Here is a 20381-nt window from a genome sequence, read left to right as displayed (position 1 = left end):
AGCTGGGAAGCAGGTTAGTGGGGTGTGGAGGGAATGGGGATTTTGCAGTATGCTTCCCCTGCCATGCCCACCAAGCCACGCCCACCAAGCCATACCCACAGAACTGGTAGTAAAAAATTTGAATCCCACCATTGGATAGGAGGTGAAAAAGAATGTGATTTCTGACTAACTGGCTGCTAGTCTTTGGTGACCATATCTTCTAATAAGTTTCCTTCATTGATATTTGGTAGCCAGACCACATTATCTAATTCTGTTCTCTTCAGTTTTGCTTTTTGTGGATTATTGTGTATCCATGTTCAACATCTTGATTTAAGCCTTTAAAACTCTAAATGACCTGGGGCTACTTCATGTGAAAGACTGCCCATGCTTTAAGATCACTATCAGAAGCCAATTCATTGGCCCATTTCAAGGTTACTTAGGTTGATAGATGCTAAGAATAAGTCCTTCTCAGTAGCAACTGCCATAGCTTATAAACATTCTTCCTAAGGGCTCTGCTGTTTGTGCCTCCAGTTGTAATATCCTAAAAGGTTTTGAAAAATGATTGGTTTCACTAGCTTTTAAGAATGATGTGTTCTTGGTCATGCTGTTCTTGTGCTTTATTACAGTGGACCTGAAAATGTTGTTTAGATTAGCTGAATTATAACTATGTCTGTCCATTTATCTTTGCTTTAATGGTGATAATATATCACTGTTTTTCTTTAGATTTTACTTGCTGCATTGATAGTCCAGAAAAGTAGATAATAATATTAAGATACAGTAAAAAAAAAAATCAAATAAATAACCATATTGTCAGCAAGAAAAATATAGGTACAGGCATGACTAAAGGAGAAATTGTGGGAGGGAAAATGAATTCATTTGATTTCCCAAGGTATTTTTTAGAAGTCCGTAGTTCATCCAAGACAGGGTTGATTTTGTAGGAGGAAGTGCCAACTAAACTCTATCTTCAGTATATAAATCAATTTTTGAGCTTGGGACAGAAATTTTGCTAGAGAGCACCTGGAAACCCTCATGGGATTCCTTCCAACACTGATGCAACTATGTTTCATACTGTCTAAATTTATTTCTTTTCTACACTTATTAAAGTCCACCAGTAGATGAAATATTGCTGCCAGATTCTAAGAGATTCACCTCCCTCTGTCAAACTGCTTCAGCTTGAAAGTTTTAAAAATAATGACCCTTTACCATGTGTTGATTATAACTCGAGGTTGCAAAAATGTGTCTTTAATTAAGTGTACAATACATTCCACTGCACATTGCATAGGACTCGTTCCATTGAAGAGAAACAGCTTCATTCTGGTTGCTGTTGCAACAGTCAGAAGGATTTTCCTGGGTGAGATCAGACAACTGATGCGGGGTGGGCTTCCAGTGTGGTCTTTTTTGAAGGGGAGTTGCTGCATCCTGAAAGCAAGGATATTTTCTACTGGGGAATAGTAATCAAGGAAGTCACAAGTCTCTGGAAATACTGATCTCACAACTAAAAGCTGCTGCAGGATGTGGGAAGATACTGCTTTGGCTCCAAATGTTGAAATTAGTGGGATCACTTCAATGTTGAAATCAGTGGGATCACTCGCAACACAACTAAATCAATTCTAAATCCGTTCCTAATGGGAGGAAGATGAGATTATATTTCAGATTCAGCTGTCTTGTTGTACCCTGCCTTGTATACTACAAACCTAACATTTGTGTAGAATTTGTAAGTGTACATGTATAATATCTATTTCTCCCTTCAACTCTGAAGAATTAGGCTGTGTTATTACCCTTCATATTGTAAATGTGAATGTTGAGACTAAGATGGAGTGACTTGCCTAGGGCCCTTGTAATGAATTCACACAGAAGCAAGTTTTGAACTGGAGATTTTTTTAATTCATGCCTTTAGCTTGTATAGCAGTGAAAGAGGGGTGTTAGGATAGAAGGAAACATTTAAGATTAGCGCAGGGAATTGCCAGTCTAAAAAATTCTAAGTAAGATTTGTGTGAAGCAAGTATATTTAAGCTAGAGTAGTGTAATTAAAACAATGTTTTCTATACATGATGGGTGTTTCCCATCAGCATGATCTTTACATTGGATTGGTCACAGATTAAACCCAGATGCAAAAAATGTGCACATCTTTTTAAATCTGTGATGAAATCATTACACTAAATAGTCTGTCCACTCCCGAACCTGGCATTCTCATTGAAAACAAGTTAATCTGCTCTTAAACCCACTTTATTTAATTGGGAAAGGCAAAATAGTTAACTTCCTGGCTACTGGCCACGTATTTATTTATTAAATATATATTCTGTAAGGAGCTCCATGCAGCTAACACAACATCATGAGCCTCATAATAATCCTGGGAAGCAGATTGGACTGAGAGAAAGTGGGCGTTCCCCCTTGTTGGTCCGAGGTCCCCATTATACCCCTCTGGTTTTCCATGGCCCTTCCACATGGAAATAGAAAACAACTCTCGAAATATAAGATCCTTGGGAAGAGCAGGACAAGGAACACACACACACAAACACAGAGAACAAGGAACACACACACACAAACACATCTCTCTACAACAAATGACCATATTGAGGAGGTGGGGGGTGGGGGGGGTGTCAGACAATCTATGGAAACTTCCCCACTATGAATTACAATTAATTCACAATTTAATTCCATATTTTTCTACACAGTAATCAACACTGCTAAATTGAATTGGACTTTATTTATATATTTCAATTTGGATGATTTCGCCCAATCCAAATAGTTCACAAAGCTTTAATCTCTGTGTCTCTGTCTCTGTCTCTCTCCTTATTTATGAAATTGCATCTATTACATACGTAAAATTTGAAAACAATTCTACAATACTGTGACCTTTCTTTCACTTGTTAACAAGCTAAAGATGCAGCTTTTCTGTACCCTGAACAACGCTTTTGTCTTTTCTGAACCGTCTTAAAATAAAGGCTGAAATGCTCAGTGTTCCATGAGACTCTTTCTGTGTTCTCCAAATAACCTCCAATGTCGCCTGGGTCATTTCACGCAATATTTGAGTGCATCCAACAAATGATTTCATAACCTTGTTGCTCCAGAGCTGCCTATGGTCCAGCACACTTGATTATTTCAGCTGCTGGCAGTTGATGTATAAAAAAACTTCAGAGAGCTGCAGATTCTAGAAACCTATGAAAATACGGATAAATCGTTGCTGGAACTCAGAAACTTCCCTGAATCAGCTCTTCTCTGGCCTTGCAGTTCAAGGAATGGATGGCAAATGAATGTAGGGCAAACACTTCAGCTGGGTAAAAGTGATGAGACAGACACTTGTGAGAACTGCAATTAACAGGTTAGCCCTTCAAATTAACAAATTTGCAAGGTTGGAAGTATTAAACAACCCCGGCCCATTTCTTTTACTCTCCAGAAAACTAGAGAAGCTCTGATCCAAAACATTTACTTCATTCTATAGGCTCGAATATATTTCATATGCTGGTTGTTTCAAAACAGCTTTCAAATGATAAAATGTTTGTCTGAATATTAAGACAATTGAACTCTACACATGTACAATGAAGAAGTATAAACTCCATAAAATAACAATGTAAAGGATTCCCCACTCCTCACCCCACAATTCATGGTATAGCCTCAAGATATTCATAAGCATGAAATAAAACTTTACTCCATAATTCTGACAACAGCATGAGAGAACAATTGAAAGGAGTATAAAATCTGTCACCCATTGTTAGGGATATACACCCTAGCAGAACGTGCAACGGCAGTCTAGCAGGCAGGCAGATATGTGAGACAAAACGTTGTAGTAGCTTACACTCAGTAAGACAGATACACTGTGCAAGTTAAATAGTTTTTATTCCAGCAAGAGTTATAGCATAGTCAAAACAGTCCATATGTCATACACTAAGTTCAGTCAGTCTGGGGGTTAATCAGTTTGCAAAGTCCAGTGTCGAAAAAGAGTTCATTAAACTTACAATCAATCAGTCCAGTGATATATCTCTTTTGCAGTCAGAGATATGAAGAAAATCAAACCCCTTTTCTTCTTTCAGCAAACACGCAGTTTATCACCATCAATCCTTCATTGTCAGCAATCCAGTAAAAGCCGAGCAAACAGTGAGCTCTCTTGCTCCCTCTTATGGTGATTTTACAACCGCACCCAAAAACTTGGTTTACAGTTTAAAGTGATACATACACTTAAACTCACTAACATAGTTTATATATTATTTTTATCCAAACTAAGTTAGGTAAACAATGTTATCCCTAACACCCATTATCTTGATGGAAAACCCAGGTGGTTATAATGCTTTTTTAAACAGGCAACTGAGGCAGGAGAGGTACTGGAAATGGGGACACTCAGTTTCACATTCTGATAGTTTTCTGCTGGTCCAAGAATGGCTAAAGAGCATTAAGAATTTTTTAAAAAGACTTCTCATCATGCCTAAAATCCTTTTCAAAGCAAAACAGTTCTTAAAGCCCACCTACAATACTGAAATGTGAGAAGAATGAACATTTGATGAATGTCCCTGGGGAGGACATTTTGAAGATTGGCACCTTCGTTGAGAAGGTCCTATAGCTTGTGCCATTGCCTGCACAGCCAGCAAGTTGTAGCATAAATAATACAATTGTTGATCAACCTGGGGTGAGTTTGAGGTATACAAGATTGGGAAAATCTGTTAGGCTAGGGGACATGTCAGCAGTGGGTAGAGGCAAAAATGGCAAAAAATATTTTTTGGTGGTCCCATTTTTCTTCAGATTGTAGATTGCATCCAGCTCAGAGGTGGTATCCAGCAGGTTCTGACCAGTTCTGGAGAACTGGTAGCGGAAATTTTGAGTAGTTCAGAGAACCGGCAAATCCCGCCTCTGACTGGAGATTTTACAGCATCCTTCCCCTGCCACGCCCACCAAGCCACGCCCACAGAACTGGTAGTAAATTTTTTTGAATCCCACCACTGATCCAGCTCCAGTTCTTTTTCATGGTTCTCCCACCAATTTTCTCATTAAATTCCACTGAGGTAACAGCAAAAATCAGAAGCATTGTTTCCCAATATTTTTATGAGTGATCTAAAACAAACTGGACACAGTGCATTAAAAAAATAAGGATGTAATTCAGCCATTCATAAATGTCCCTTTTTTGTCTTTCTTATCTACAGTACATTCTACTATGCTGCTTCACCACAAGAGATAATTCTTATAATGCTTCTTAGCTGATGGGTTGCCAAATGCATAACAGCTGAGGCTAAGATCACCCTCCAAAAATAATACTGTAATGCAGAAGTTCCTAACAACCAACTTGCCCTTGTCCTAAACCGGGGGTCTTCAAACTTGACAGTTTTAAGACTTGTGGACTTCAACTCCCAGAATTCCTCCTCCAGTCATGTTAGCTCAGGAATTCTGGGATTTGAAGTCCACAAGTCTTAAAGCTGTCAAGTTTGAAGACTCTTGTCCTAAACAGATATCACTTTTTTGTGAGAAAAAAGAGAAGCTGGAATATATGAATGAAAAATCCAGCAACCCCGTCCTCCCAAATAAGAATTATACATGAACATGACAGGAGAACCACCAAATTGAGAATGTCCAACATGTATCAACCTCTGGTCTTTCAATAAGAACAAATGATGCTTTCAAGGAAGGATTATTTCTTGGAACCAATACAGTGAATTTCTAAATTCGTGTGTAGGTACCTGCCTCAGAGTGAAGTGTGTTGATGCTAAATTTGATTCAGCAAGCTGGGAAAGAAGAACATGGAGATCTATTTCACACCTTAAAAAGTGACAGATGTCCCACCACTTATTTCATGTGTTCTTTTTTATCAGCTGAAGGCCTGTATAAGTCAGAGATGAGAGAGAAATAGCTGGACCTGTCAAAAATGTTATATATATAAAACACCACTGAGTCGCAGTGGCAAAGTGGTTAGAGTGCAGTATTTCAGGCTAATTCTATTGATTGCCAGGGGTTTGAAGCTCGCTGGCTCAAGCTTGATTAGGAATTCCATCCTTCTAAGTTTGGTAAAATGTAAACCCAGACTGTTGGGGGCAATATACTGACTCTGTAAATCACTTAGAGAAAGCTGTAAAACACTGTGAAGTGGCATATAAGTCTAAGTGCTATTGCTATTGGGGTGCGCAGGTGTGTCTAGATATATAAAATCTGTTTACTGGAAATTCTGAGAGATATCATTCTAAAACCAGGCAAAGCACCAAAGCTATTAAATGCAGAAAATTCTATTTGAATTTGTTTGCACAACTGAGAACTCATTTCATCAATTGGTTAACTAATAATAGACTAATTGACAAACAACAACAACATATTCAGGAAACCAGGTTGATGGTGATGGCAATTGTTCCAGGAGATGGTACTGTATTTTAGCTATCAGGCTGAAGGACCCTGTATAAATCTAATGATACTGATAACCATGCTCTGATCAAAGTTAATGGACACGGATTGCTCCCTTTTCCCCAGCCATCCTATCAAAAACAGCTATGTTGCCTTTTCTAATAGCTACAGAAATATGCCAATCCTGCCAGAATAGCAGGAAAGGGAGAGAAAGTTCAAATCTCTCCCTTTTCATCAGCTTCCCTGATCAAGAAAATTGTTTCCTATATTCTATGGGAAGACAAATATATCTCCCAGGGATCTGATGGACAAGTAAAAATTTCCCACAAGCACATATCATTTGGATTCTCCCTTCCACTCCATGGGGCCTATTGCCTAAGTGGAAAGATCCCAGAAATTGTATTTTTTAGAAATCTGTTTTTTTTCTGATGGTTACGTATTAATTTGTAAAGAGGTGATATTATCGTAATTATCATGATCATCATAAAAACTAAAAGTCATGAGTTTTCCATACGTGCTCTAATCTTTGCCATAATACTTTCAATCCAGAACAAAAAAAAAAAAGGAAGCCATACTGAAACTAAGATGGAATGAAAGAATGGCTGGACTCCAAAGCGATGATTCATTTCGAAGATTTGGGAGTCAAAGCATCCTTTCAAAGTTATGGTGCTGCACAGTTTTTCACTACTAGCTGAATCAGCTTTTGGTGCCTTGTGCAGAAGTCTCCTTCTTCCATCTATTGGAAAATCAGGTAATAGTTTTGAGGACAAAACAAAGAGATGCAAAGGGAATCATGGAGCAGTAAATTGTCTCATCTCTTCCATATCATGAAAAGAATGGTCATACCTCTGCACAAATCAGATTCAAGACACTTCACAAAGTCTACAAACTGGGTTGGCAAACATCAGTGCTCAGCCTTCATGCCTTCATTTGATTTAAAATGGTGCTGTAATCTTTTTTAATGAGTGTTATACATGTATGCAAGATTTGTAAAGGAGGGAGGGACAGGACTTCGAACATATGTTTGCAGCTACCATTTTGATTTTTTTTTTAGTAGTGCCCCATGTAGATGTCCCTGAAATTCAAATTCTTTATTTTTTATTTTTATTTTTTATTTTATTTATTTTTGTCAATTGCTTACAAGATAATAGATATAAGTAAAAACATAGTTATGAATACATGGATACATATAAGAAAAATAAAAAATAAAAGAAACAATAGGACAGGGACGGTAGGCACGTTGGTGCGCTTATGCACGCCCCCTACAGACCTCTTAGGAAAGGGGTGAGGTCAATAGTAGACAGTCTAAGGTTAAACTTTTTGGGGTTTGGGGAAGAAACCACAGAGTCAGGTAGAGTATTCCAGACATTGACTGCTCTGTTGCTGAAGTCGTATTTCCTGCAATCAAGTTTGGTGCGATTAACCTTGAGTTTGTATCTATTGTTTGCTCTTATGTTGTTATGGTTGAAGCTGAAGTTCTGAAATTCTGTTCTATGCTTCGCAGTCTCTTGGCAAGGAAAGAGTGAGAAAGTGTACATGTTTGTGTGTGAGACAAGAGAGAGAGGGGGGGAGAGAGAAAGAGAGTGGGGGAGAGGGAGAGGGAGGCAGATCAAAAGGAACAGAGAAGAAAATGACCAGGCACCTAACACTGCCAATGGCTCCTGCTAGATTAACTGTGAGGGAATTAACCCAGAAAACAAAAAAGGTTCCCTCCTTAACCAAGAGCCTGTCAGATTGTGGAAGGGTATAAATGCAATAAATAATTAAGATAAAGCATTGTGGTTAAAAAGATAGAGGTGATTAAGAGTTAAACAAGCATTGAGCAGGAGAGAAAAAATTGCCAAAAATGCAATTCTCAACTCTTCCTTAAGCCTACAATAAGTGTCTCATTATGGAGATCCATTGAACTCCAGTCCTTCCTCATACAAGCACAAGCTTGAAAATAGATTTTAAAGGCTGTATAAAGAAGGAAATTTAAACTACATTATAAAAGGAATAGCGAATTTGTTCCTATAATCACTTTTTTTTGAACTAGTGTTGCTTTGGCAGCAGCTTCAATGACCTCACACCTCCTTCTTCAGGCTCCTTCAAGCTTCTTTCTCTCTTTTTCCAGGCAGATCATGCCAAGAGATTTATGAGCAAATGTTCACCCTCACCATTAGTACACTACTTCTGCCTAATTCCTGGCAGGGCTTGGCAGAAGACATCTTGGCATCCAGCCTGAAGTTAGAATGCCTGAAGAGTTATCAGCAAAGGGCAATAAATTATCTGCTCACAAATCATTTATTAGATACTGACTGAAAGCAAAGTTCCATCTAAGAGCCAAAACAAGCAAAACAGATGGACACTCCATCCTGCTGTGGTTTTCCTTTGATTCAAGAGCAGAATGAACCAGGCAGTTTTCTACATGGGCATCTCCCATGACCCTCGTACTCTTCTGCTACTTAAGAAATCTTTCCATTTTCTTCTGAGGCCAGTAAATGCTGGTTGTCCCACTCAAGGGATCTTCAAGATTCACAACGTATGTCCAGAATGTGAGAGTTGACATAAGTCTGCTTTCAGGCCCAGGGCTAAGATTTCTGGGCAAACTCATTTCCGGTCCAATAAACCTAAATTCATACAGGGGTGTTTATTTTTTATTACTTATTTATTAACTTTATATGCTGCCCATCTCACTGTTGAGGCATATGAATAGTGAGGAAGAGACTTGTGGCATGGGGATGAATGAATGGAATGGAGTAAGATGGAAAAGTTTGTGAATGACTAATGAGGACCATGAACAAAACTCTACAACCTTTTTTGTAGGTCATAGCTGTAAAATCAGGGACCCATCTCAGCCCACCAATGTGTGAAATACCTTCAAAGAGATCTGTGTGATCAATATGTCTGCCACCCGCTCCAAAAATTCCTTATTTAGGTGAGACTCCTCTTTAATTGCTGTTCTTTTTTTTCTGTCCAGCTTCTCTGCCCAATAGTGAATAAATAACAAGCTTTCTTTATTCTTGCAATTCACCAATATATTAATGTGATTAACAGTATATCTTGACTAGTTCTATGTTTTATTCTGCAGATGACATAACCTGTAGATATCTATTCACTATTTACTATTAAATAGTACATTTAGGATTACAGTTTGAGGCATGGAATATTTTATGGCCATCTGTTATGATCTCCATAAAAAAAATATTGAAGCTTTAATTATGGATGTGGTCCCCTGTGGGTACTTCTCAATATCTTCCAGATGGAGAAAACCTATTGCATGCAAAGAAACTATCTTTTGAAGCCACTTTCTAATTTAATTGGTAATACGGTCAAACAAAAGTATAAACTATATTCTCCTCTGGGATACAGGACTGAAGTGTAAATTACTAATGAGTCAATCATGCTTCCTTTAGTCCTACACTAGCATAAAAGTCATAAAAATCAAAGAGCTAAATGTTATCATATTTTCTATCTTTTAATTTCAGAAACAAATGCTGATTTCTAAGGAGACCACAAAAACAACACCAGAAAGAATCCCTACATTTTTTGCAGCAAATTAGGAAATCTGAGTTTTGCACACAGTTTTAAATATCCACCAAAGAAAGTCACCTCTCAAGGTAACCCAGTGAAGATTGGGCATGATCAGTGGACATGGAAAGCTTACTGACTGTTGGAAGCTGAAGAAAAATGATGGAAGAATAAACTGAATAAAATATAATGGAAAAGATGTGAATGACTGATGGGAAGCCTGAACAAAATACTCCATATTGCAATTTTTGTTATAGGTCCACTTGTAAAATATTACTATATTTGCTCAGCCCTCCTCTTAAGGGTTTATTTCCTTGACAGCTTAGATAGCTGACTGATGCTACAGGGAGTGACAACTCCTGGTAGAAGCAGCCTTGCCTCCAAAGCCCAAATAGAACGGAAGAAACTAAAATGAATTCACAAAGGGGAGTGAAAGTAGGTGGGATTCTGCAAGTGTGAAGGAAGGCAACACACCTCAAAGAAGAAATTTCAAAATCAGAAGAAACCAATAGAAAATCACTTTTGTATATTGTCACCAAGATAACTATAGACATGAATGAAACATTTAAACAAGTTTGAGATCTTTAGGTTGGAAAGATTTTTTTTCTATTTTGAGCAAGGAATACAAGTACATGATGGTCTATGAAAAAAGTACTATGCTTAGCTAAGCCAAGCTGAGGGAAATAGAAGATGGGGGTAATGAATAAATGATCAGTGGAATGTTCTTGGAAGAGCTGTAGGTTATTGTCAAAGAAGGGTTGAAATGATGGGCATTTGTCCATTCAGTCACTAGGGGTCAGGCTGGACTCAATGATATGCAACTAATTATTTGATTAACCTATTAACCTATAAACTATTCATCACAATTTAGTTTTGGGACATATTTTATGAAATTAAATCAGTGAGGTTCATACATATGTATCATACAAATCCAGAAAACTGAATAAACTATGGGTCAAATAACCCTAGGCAAATATCTTATTAAAACACAACCAATAAATATCATAGCTCAAAGACAATCTGACAATGAGAGCAAATATCAGTCCTTCTGAAATTACCTTGTTTTAAAACTAAACCGAAGAGAGCCAGTTTGGTGTAGTGGTTAAGGTGCTGGCCAATAAATTGTGATTTATACTCCTACTTTAGGTAAGAAAGCTATTTGGGTCAGTTACTGTCTCTCAGCCCAACCCACTTCACAGGGTTGTTGTTATGGGGAAACTAGGAGGTGGAAAGCATGAGGTATGTTGGATTCCTTGAATTATTTATAAAAATAATAAAGGCGGATAAAATATAATTAATAAATAAATAAAACATGAAAACCTATTAGTTTTTGTAGATATATCTTATCAATAAGCCAATCTAATATGCAAAGAAATATGTGGAATAAAAAGTTAGAGGCTCCTATATTTTCTAGTCAATGAAAAGCCATCTTCTATAGCAAGATTGTCAATGGACTTCAAATTATGACTTATACTACAAAAATAATATTTAGCATTTACTGGACTCCATTATGTTTGCATAAAAGGACTGTCAAAAACAGCATTTTGTTGGAGATATAATAAAGATAGTGCTTTTTTGAAACACATATACAATGTCCTACATGAACTAAGTTTTTTGGGGAAAGTAGTGATGATATAAATATAAGTGTGCAACAAAAGCTAAAATTTTCACAGGATAATATTCTCTTGAACTACATACCTAATACTTGGAATTTGACAACTCAATGATCTAAATGTATTCTTCATGCCTTTATGATAACTTAAAGACTGATATTGCAGCATTGGAAAGATAAATATATGGTCCCATTTATTCAATGAATTGAAGACTGATTATACTTGCCACCTATGGGCAGATTGCCTATTGCTGTAGACATTGTATGGACAAATATAATGAAAGTTGTGACTCATTTAAACAAAATGATTGTTGACAATCCTCACTCTGTCAAGGACCTTGGAGTTCTCATATCTAATGCCCTAAGCACCAGAGCGCACTGTAACAGCGTTGCCAAAAAGGCATTAAGAGTTGTAAATCTAATCTTACAAAGCTTCTCCTCTGGAAATATCGAATTGCTAACTAGGGCATAGAAAACCTTTGCTAGACCAATACTTGAATACAGCTCATCAGTCTGGAATCCGCACGGCATATCAGACATTCTTACAATCGAGCGAGTCCAGAAGTATTTCACAAGAAGAGTACTACGCTCCTCTGCTTGCAACAGAATACCCTACATCACCAGGCTTGAGATTTTGGGCTTGGACAACCTTGAACTATGCTGCTTATGGTTAGACTTAAGCATAGTACACAAAATTATCTCCTACAATGTCCTACCAGTCAATGACTACTTCAGCTTCAACCACAACAATACAAGAGCACACAACAGATACAACTCAGTGTAAACCGCTTCAAACTCGATTGCAGAAAGTACAACTTCAGCAACAGAGTGGTCAATGCCTGGAATGCACTTCCTGACTCTGTTATTACATCCTCTAACCCCCACTCCTTTAACCTCAAACTAACCACTATTGACCTCACCCCATTCCTAAGAGGTCTGTAAAGGGCGTGCATAAGTGGACCATCATGCCTACCATCCCTGTCCTATTGTCCCCATTTATTCGTACCTATTTCCTGTATTCTTACTCATGATTATACTTATATCTACTATCCTGTAAGCAATTGACAAATAATAAATAAAAATAAAATATATCAGGTTAGAAAAAACATGATAATTATATAAAATCATACACACACACACACGTGTTATTCAAGTGTATACATTGTTGTACACAGTTATTCAAGTGTATACATTGTGTATACAGTTAAATAAGAATTGTAACCAAATTCTACACTAAAATTATAAATTTTTTCATTTGTTGTACTTTTTCACTTTTTAAAAATATTTTCTATGTTTTTTTCTTTTTTGACAATGTATTTTTATTATAATTATTTTTGTGCTTTGTTTTGTTTTTCTGTTTTGTCATTATTTTAAAAACAATAAAAAGTAAATTAAGAAAACATTTGTTTATTGAGACTAATATACAAAAATTGATGATTTTTTTAAGCTAACCAGATTCCATTCTTTGACCATAACAAATTAGGTGGTCATCCCAATCAATCCACAGTTCACTGATTTTCAGCCTTGCTATAATCAGAAAGTTACCTGCTTTATTAATATTATGGTACCTCATCTATCTTGAGGAGTGATTTTATGGAATGGAATGATTAATTGACTCTGTGAACATACGAAGCCACATGACACCTAGTCAGTCCACTGGTGTATTGGACTCTGTATTGCTTATGATGATCCCCGTTTTCAGATAAGAATATTCCAACATTGTGTTATTTTCTGCTTTTAAGTAGTGTGCCAAGTCTAAAGCCTTAGGGTCCCATGTAAGCAGCAATCTTTTTGAAGGTCTCAGAGCTTCCACAACAATTTTACTCGTGTTATTTTTAACATAACACAACTGATTTAAAAAACATCAAGAATAGTCATATTAATTGTATTTGATTCATTTAAATTGCCTTGAAATTAAGTGAAGGATATTTTTGTCCTTGTATCTACCCATTTTTTGGTTTCACTTATACTTTGAAACATGGCTCTAGAAATGCCAATGCTGGATCACTGTTGGCCCTAAAAAAGGCTTTTTTTAGCTGAGCAGGTAATAATTTCAGAATGCAAAGCATATGCTCTTCCATTGAGTTATGATCCCAACCTGACTCATTAGTCTTTAATTCTGTTCAGTGTAGCCAACTGAAGTTTATCGCACGAGAGTTGTAGAATTGCACTGTTTGCTTGTACTGATCTGAAACTATTGTGCTAAAAACATGAAAGATACTACCTACTTTTTAATCCCCATGGCAACAGAGCAGTGGAGTGGTTCACTGTCTTGAGACTCTGTGTCTAAAAGGCATAGAATGGATTAGGAAAAGAGAAAGGTGTCGAATAAATCCTAGAAAAATAAATTGATTCTTAGTAGAATAAACCCTTTTCTGAATAATTTTTCCACCTTTTTCTTTTATCTCTTTCCAACTCAAATTTTTAGAGTTTTCTCTTACCCAGTTAAACTTCTCTATCAGAGCTGGAAGAGCAGTAGATTGCCACTTTGAAATGTTTGCTTCCCTCGCCCCTCAGTTATTGATTCAGTCTAGCTGAAATAACTTGATTCTCTAGAGCAGGGGTCCCCAACCACCGGGCCCCGGACCGGTACCGGTCCGTGGATCATTTTGTACCGGGCCGCCTACTTTGCTTGGGCGCCACCATCTTGTTTCGACGGCCCTTGAGAAAGTGCTTCCGGGTGAGCTTGTCGGTCGTCGGTTGGAAAGCGGCGTTTGGGTACTGAAGGAATCCTCGCGCCTTAGTTTCGTCGAAGGGGGGGGGCGGCTTCGAACGAAGAGCCGGCCCGATGGCGGTGGAGTCTCGCATTACTCAGGAGGAGATTAAGAAAGAGCCCGAAAAGCCCATCGACCACGAGAAGGTACAAAGGAGGAGTTGAAGGTGGCGGGGAGAAGCGGGGGACGGCTGGCTGGCCAGTCGCTCGGCTCGCCTTGCCTTGGTCGTGCATGCTGATGCCGGTATTGGTCCGTGGATCATTTTGTGATGCTGGTACCGGTCTGTGGTACAAAAAAGGTTGGAGATCACTGCTCTAGAGGACTCATGTCACAAAACGTTTCTAATTGTGCCCCTGAGTGGCTGTAGCATAACCTGAACTTCTTAGTTAGCTTCTCATTCCAAAGGGTTTCTGTGTCTGTTCTTGGCAAAATAGCCCAGAAAAGGTGTTCTCTTCCAAAGCTTCTCTTAATAAAAATAGATGGGGGGGAGGGGAGAGGGAAGGAAGGAAAGAAGGAAATAAATAAATAAATAAATAAATAAATAAATAAATAAATAAATAAATAAATGAGACTGGGAGACTGACTGGGTTAGGGTCACTCAGCTGGCTTTGTATCTAAGGTAGGACTAAAACTCACAGTGTCCCAGTTTCTAGACTGATGCCTTAACCCTTGGCTCTCGGTGGTGTCTTATTCTGGCCTCTTGGGGGGGGACTTTGTTAAAGCTTTGGGAAATAAGTAGATAATGGTTTGTTTGCATTTTCCTCCCAGAGAAAATCAACCAGGTGGCACTAGCTAAGTAAGTTACGAATTCTGCTTTTCACTTCAAACAAATATAGATGTTTCCAGCTGTTTTCCTGCATGTGTGCTTACTGATGGAACAACAGACTGCAATGACAGTGGATGTTGAAGAAATGTGCGCAGCACAACTTTCCTGTGTGTTACAAATGTTCACATGCTTACAACACGTTCTTTTAAGGCCACCCAAATGCAATCTGGCAGCAGAAATAGCAGGAAAAAAACCTCCTACTCACCAGACTTGAGGACAGCCTCAAATCTGAAACACATTTAGCAAATGTTGTCACTAGATTCCAAGATTCATGCCAGGCCTCTGATAACTTCAGGCAATCTCTTCTGGCTGGGTTGTTTGTGCAGGAAATCAGAACAGTCACAGGGCAGGGGAGCAATCCGGGTTTATGATCCCAGGATTCCACCGTGGCGAGATGGCTCCTATGTCCCCAAAAGAAGCAATCACTCTGATCATGAGAAGCTGTTCTGTCCATGGCAAATGAATTAATAAAGCCACTGTAATAATCAGTTCCTAAAGTTACAGCTTTTATCATGAGGATCTAAGGATGAAAATAGTTTTGTTTACCCAATGAAACGGCTGTTGCCACAGTGGTTTCACAACTAAAGCAACAAAACAGCTGGTTAACACAATTTGGAAAAGCCCAAGAAAGCCCAAATCTCAGAAGCCATGCCAGAATAGCCTTGTTTTCTCTTGTCTTCTTCCTACATCATATATTAAACTTGTAATGTAGACACTGGAATGGCCTTTGTGAAAATGATTAGGTATTCTGTAAAATTATGGATGGGCCAACCATCTGTTCATGCAATAGTTTTGTGCATGTGCAGAGTTAGTATTTTCACATTTCAGCCAAAATCAAGATCCTCTGAAGAGACTGCCAGTGTTCTGTAGACCTTCATGTACAGTAAAGACATGCATTATGTTCGCTTATGGAAATTTCTGTTGTTGTTTTAACCATTCAGTTGTGTCCGACTCTTGGGTGATTTTATAAGCAAGAGCTCTCCGTGCTATTGTCAAGCACAGCTTCTTTCAGTTGTTGGATGTTCATCTTTGTATCAGTTTTGATATTACCAAACCAGAATGTTCCTTGCTTGCCTCTTCTTGTTCTACCTACCATTCCTAGCATCATTGACTTCTCCAATGAATTTGCACGCTTGACATGGCCAAAGTTAATCAGACATCATTTTGTGATTTTGACTTCTAGTATCTGGTTTTATATGATTCACTTAGTGGGAAGAGCAAAATGCTCAGAAGGAACCCTACTTAAGTTCTTGGGCCATAAATGTGAATTTTACTTTCAGACTTGCAAGATTCTGTTAATGTAACTTTGCAATAAAGAAAAATGCAGTAAAGAAAAAAATAAAGTTTCATGTCAGGTCTACCTGGTAAGGCTAATAAGTACCTATATGATTGGAAATATATTTCATAAATTAGCCCCTGGTAACTAGATTCCAAGGAGTTGGGTCTTAGAGAATAATGTTTCCTTTTTTTGAATGAGATTTAGTTCCTTCAATACACTTTTGAAGAAGAAAATGGCATTCGATTTGGTTTAGTGTTACTCTTCTTTTAAGGAATATATTTAAAACTTCAACAGTTGTTGCATAAGCAATATAGTCCATATATGAGACAACACCAGAAGCCCTTGCAGGATGGAGCTCACTGTCTTTTGACAAATTGCACTCAAATTGTACTCAGAAACCAATGAGCAAACAAAGCAGAATGTGTCAAACCAGTAATTGATATACATTCCCAATAGAGCCAGAAGGTTTGCAGACTGCTGCATTTTGGGCCAAATATATTTTTTGAATAGTTTTTAAGATCAGCCCAAGTAGAGTATATTACAATAGTCTAACTGGGGAGTAATGAGTGTCTGAGTTACTGTAGCTAAGACCACCTGCCCCAGGTTGGTTGCAACTGATGTGCAAATTGAAAGTGGATGTAGGTCCTTCTGGCCATGGCTTTTACTTGCAGGAACCATAAAATCAAAAGGATCCCCAAATCATGACTCTGCTCCTAGATACAAAGTGTTTGCTCATGCAGGACAACTTTAATGGTGGCAAAGAACCTGATGGTGACTAGGAAATGACACTAATAGCATCTCCTTCACCGCCCAGGGTAGCAATGCACTGAATAGTTGGGTAATATCAACATACTGTTGATACGGCACCCCAAATCATAGATGGCCTCTACCAGAAGCTTCACTTAGATATCAAAGTACAGGAGAAAGAGGATTTTTTTCTTTCTTTTCATGACCCGCTAATCCCTTTTATCAGGGTGAAGTCAGGGCAATTGAATGGAGCTGAGCATTTACTGCCCAGATGCCCTTCCTGACTCCTATGTGGAGTTCATAGCAGATATTTTTCCTTTGCACCCTGATAGAGCAACATCTGTCACTGTCTAGAATTGAACTCTCAACCTTTCGAGTGGGAGATGAGCATTTTCATCTCTAGGCCACCACACTGCTAGGAGAATGAGGATTCACCCTGTGATATCCCACAACATTAGGAGCATCATGCCGATCTCTCTCCCGCCCCCAACTATCACAGAGTGGAATTTCCAACTCAGAAACATGTGGAACAACTGCAGAACAAAAAATAAAAAGGACAAATGTAGGGTGTTTTTTTTCTTTTCTTTTCTTTTCTTTTTTTTCTTTTCTTTTCTTTTCTTTTTCTTTTCTTTCTTTCTTCTGATGTCCTTATATTCAAAAATCATTATTGTTTCAAAATGTGCACTTAGAAGTAACTCAAACATCAATGGAGCTCACCATAGGCAGAATGGTTATTTTTTCATACTTGCTTGCAAATTGTGCATAACAAAGTTTGCTGAGATCAACTTCCACGGACTCTCATATTTAGTTCCTTCTTAGAAACTCTTGCAATTTTTCTCTGGAGTCCACACATTCAAAAAGCTCTCCTTTATTATCTTCTTCAATCACCCTTACAAATGTACTCCTTGCACATTTTTGTTTTATATTATGGTTATGGAGGGGATAGGAATCTTTGGCTTTCTGGTAACAAACCTATTAAATGTCCACGTTTTTAGCAGTATAAACAGGTAATGTTATATGATTAGGAACTTCTTGACAATATTCATGTAACCACTCAGAGTCACCAACTGTGAGACTGCAAATAAAGATGGAAAATAAATTCGATAAATAGCAAGATGATAATATAATGTAATGTAAGAAGAGGTGAGGTGAGGAGATATAAAATAAACCCAAGATAAATGCTTTATTCAATGTTAGATCTTTCTGCTGTAGATGTTTACAGTACTCCATCTGTTTTGTGATACACTTTTCCATCACTTGATCTCCATTGAATCTGTCTCTTAATTTGCAATGGTCACGATTTAGCTAATTCACTAAGAGCATTAATATATGCATATATTCATTCATTGCATGATTGTATTCTGTGCCCAAAGTCAAGCCATTCTCTTCAACCGGTGTTACTACCGGTTTGGCGACTAGGTTTTGCATGTGCATGCACCTTAAGCTGTGCCGCCTGGAAAGCTGAAAAGTTTGAAAAGCCACTTTCCCCCTGCTTTTCAACCTCAGCTGTGCCGCGCAAAGCAGCTGAGGTTGAAAAAGCAGGAAATAGGACTTCCGGTTTGAGCTTCTTCGGTGACAGACCGAAACCTCGTCTCTGCGAGGCTTCGATCCATGCTCACTGCTGGAGCGCCCTGAGCCAGCTGCTTTCGGGGCTAAGCCACCCCGTAGAGGTGGTGAAGAAGGGGGAGACTGCCTGCAGGGTTGAGGAGAGTCGCATCTCTCTTCCCTAGCTGGCCATTACTCCCTTTCCCGAAGGCGGTTGTAGCGGTGGTCAGAAAGGGCCACCACAAAGAACTCGACCAGAAAAGAATGTGCAGGAAGAAGATAAGAAGAGAAAGCTTTGGTTGACCGGGTCAAAGAGCAAAAGCAACAAATAAGGTACCCTGGAATTTAAATTTAATAACATTGTTCCCAAAGAAGATCTTGAAGCTGCGAAGGAGAGAGAGAAGGGAAAGGATTAGGTTTTTTTTTCTTCCCTTCCTTATACTGACAGATAAGAGACTTAAGCAAGAAATTGAAAAAAATCCACTTTGACATTAATAGGCATCTAAGCTGAAAATAAAAGTCAAAGGGATAATAAAGATTTCTGGATATTTAAAATTTTAAAAGCAGGAAAGGAGAAAGAAAAGAATAAAAGGGCAGGATTTGGAAAAATGGAGGAGACTGCCTGGAACTAAGGAATGGAACTGTAACTAAAAGGAACTTACAGTGAAATTTCAACAAGATTCCTCAAAGATACATCTTAATTGAAACTTGGTAACAAAATAATAGAACCCCAGGAAGAGAAAGTGGAAAAAAGAAGCAGAAAGAAACAGCCTTGGATTATTTGGATTACTTGGTGATTTTTGGTTTTTGCATCTGGATGACTAAAATTAACAGGGTGGTTGTTTAAAAGTCTTTAAAATGGTATCACTCTTAGAAGAACTGAAAATGGAACTTAAAAAATGGAAAGAAGATGCACAGAAGGGAGAGGTTCTTTTGGCTTCGTATTTCAATTCTTAGAAATGGAGATCTGGAACTATGAGAAACAACAAGAAACGCTTGCAGAACAAGAAGATTGGGACAAAGAAGAAGCCATCTTTAATGATCAAATAATTTTAAGTGGGGGGGGGGGAAGAAAAGGGGGGAAAGAGAGTGAAAGGTTTAAGACTAGAAAAAACAACCAGAAAGAAGAAGAATAATTTGAAAGATAAGTATAATATTAGAAAGCAACAGAAGAGGGGATTACAGATGAGTTAGAAGTAGAGAGAGGAGGGGGTAAAAAGGGGAGGGAGAAGGAGAGGACGAAGAAGGCAAGGAAAAGAAGTTGTAAAAGACAGAAACAAGAAATGGAGAAACAGGGAAAAGATATAAGGATTGTAACCATAAGCTTGTTTAGAGATAATGGGTGAAAATTTAATTGCAAAAGGGATTCTGCAAAGGTACATAAGATAGCATTGTTATATTATAAACAGAAATAATTTTAGAAAGTATGATTAAAATGATGGATAAAATATTTACTGTAATGTAGTTGAATGTTTGGTAATAAATAAATGAATTAAAATGATTGAGAGAATTAAATGGGAACATTTTTAATTATTAGTAATGATTTATAAAAATATGTGAGAAATATAGAAAAAAAAGAATTAACTATGGAAAGTTTATAAGTGTTTCCAAGGAAGTATGATATTTAATTGAAAAGAAATGTTAAAGATGTTAAGATTTTAATGAATATTAATGATAGAATTGAATTGGAATGGAATGTGTGCTTTATTTACATATATATATATAATTTTTTCTTTTTAAGAATATAGTGTGTATTTGAAGAATGTACCAAGCAGAATTCGATTGGAAGTTATGTATTATATTGAATGCTATAACCTTAAAGGTATACATTGAAGCTTAAATAAGAGTTTGAAT

Source organism: Notechis scutatus, chromosome 2 (assembly GCF_049901735.1).
Source record: "Notechis scutatus isolate UNSWTSFEM ecotype Mainland chromosome 2, rNotScu1.2, whole genome shotgun sequence".
In the NCBI taxonomy this organism is placed as follows: Eukaryota; Metazoa; Chordata; class Lepidosauria; order Squamata; family Elapidae; genus Notechis; species Notechis scutatus.
Note: the sequence above shows the minus strand (reverse complement) of the source record.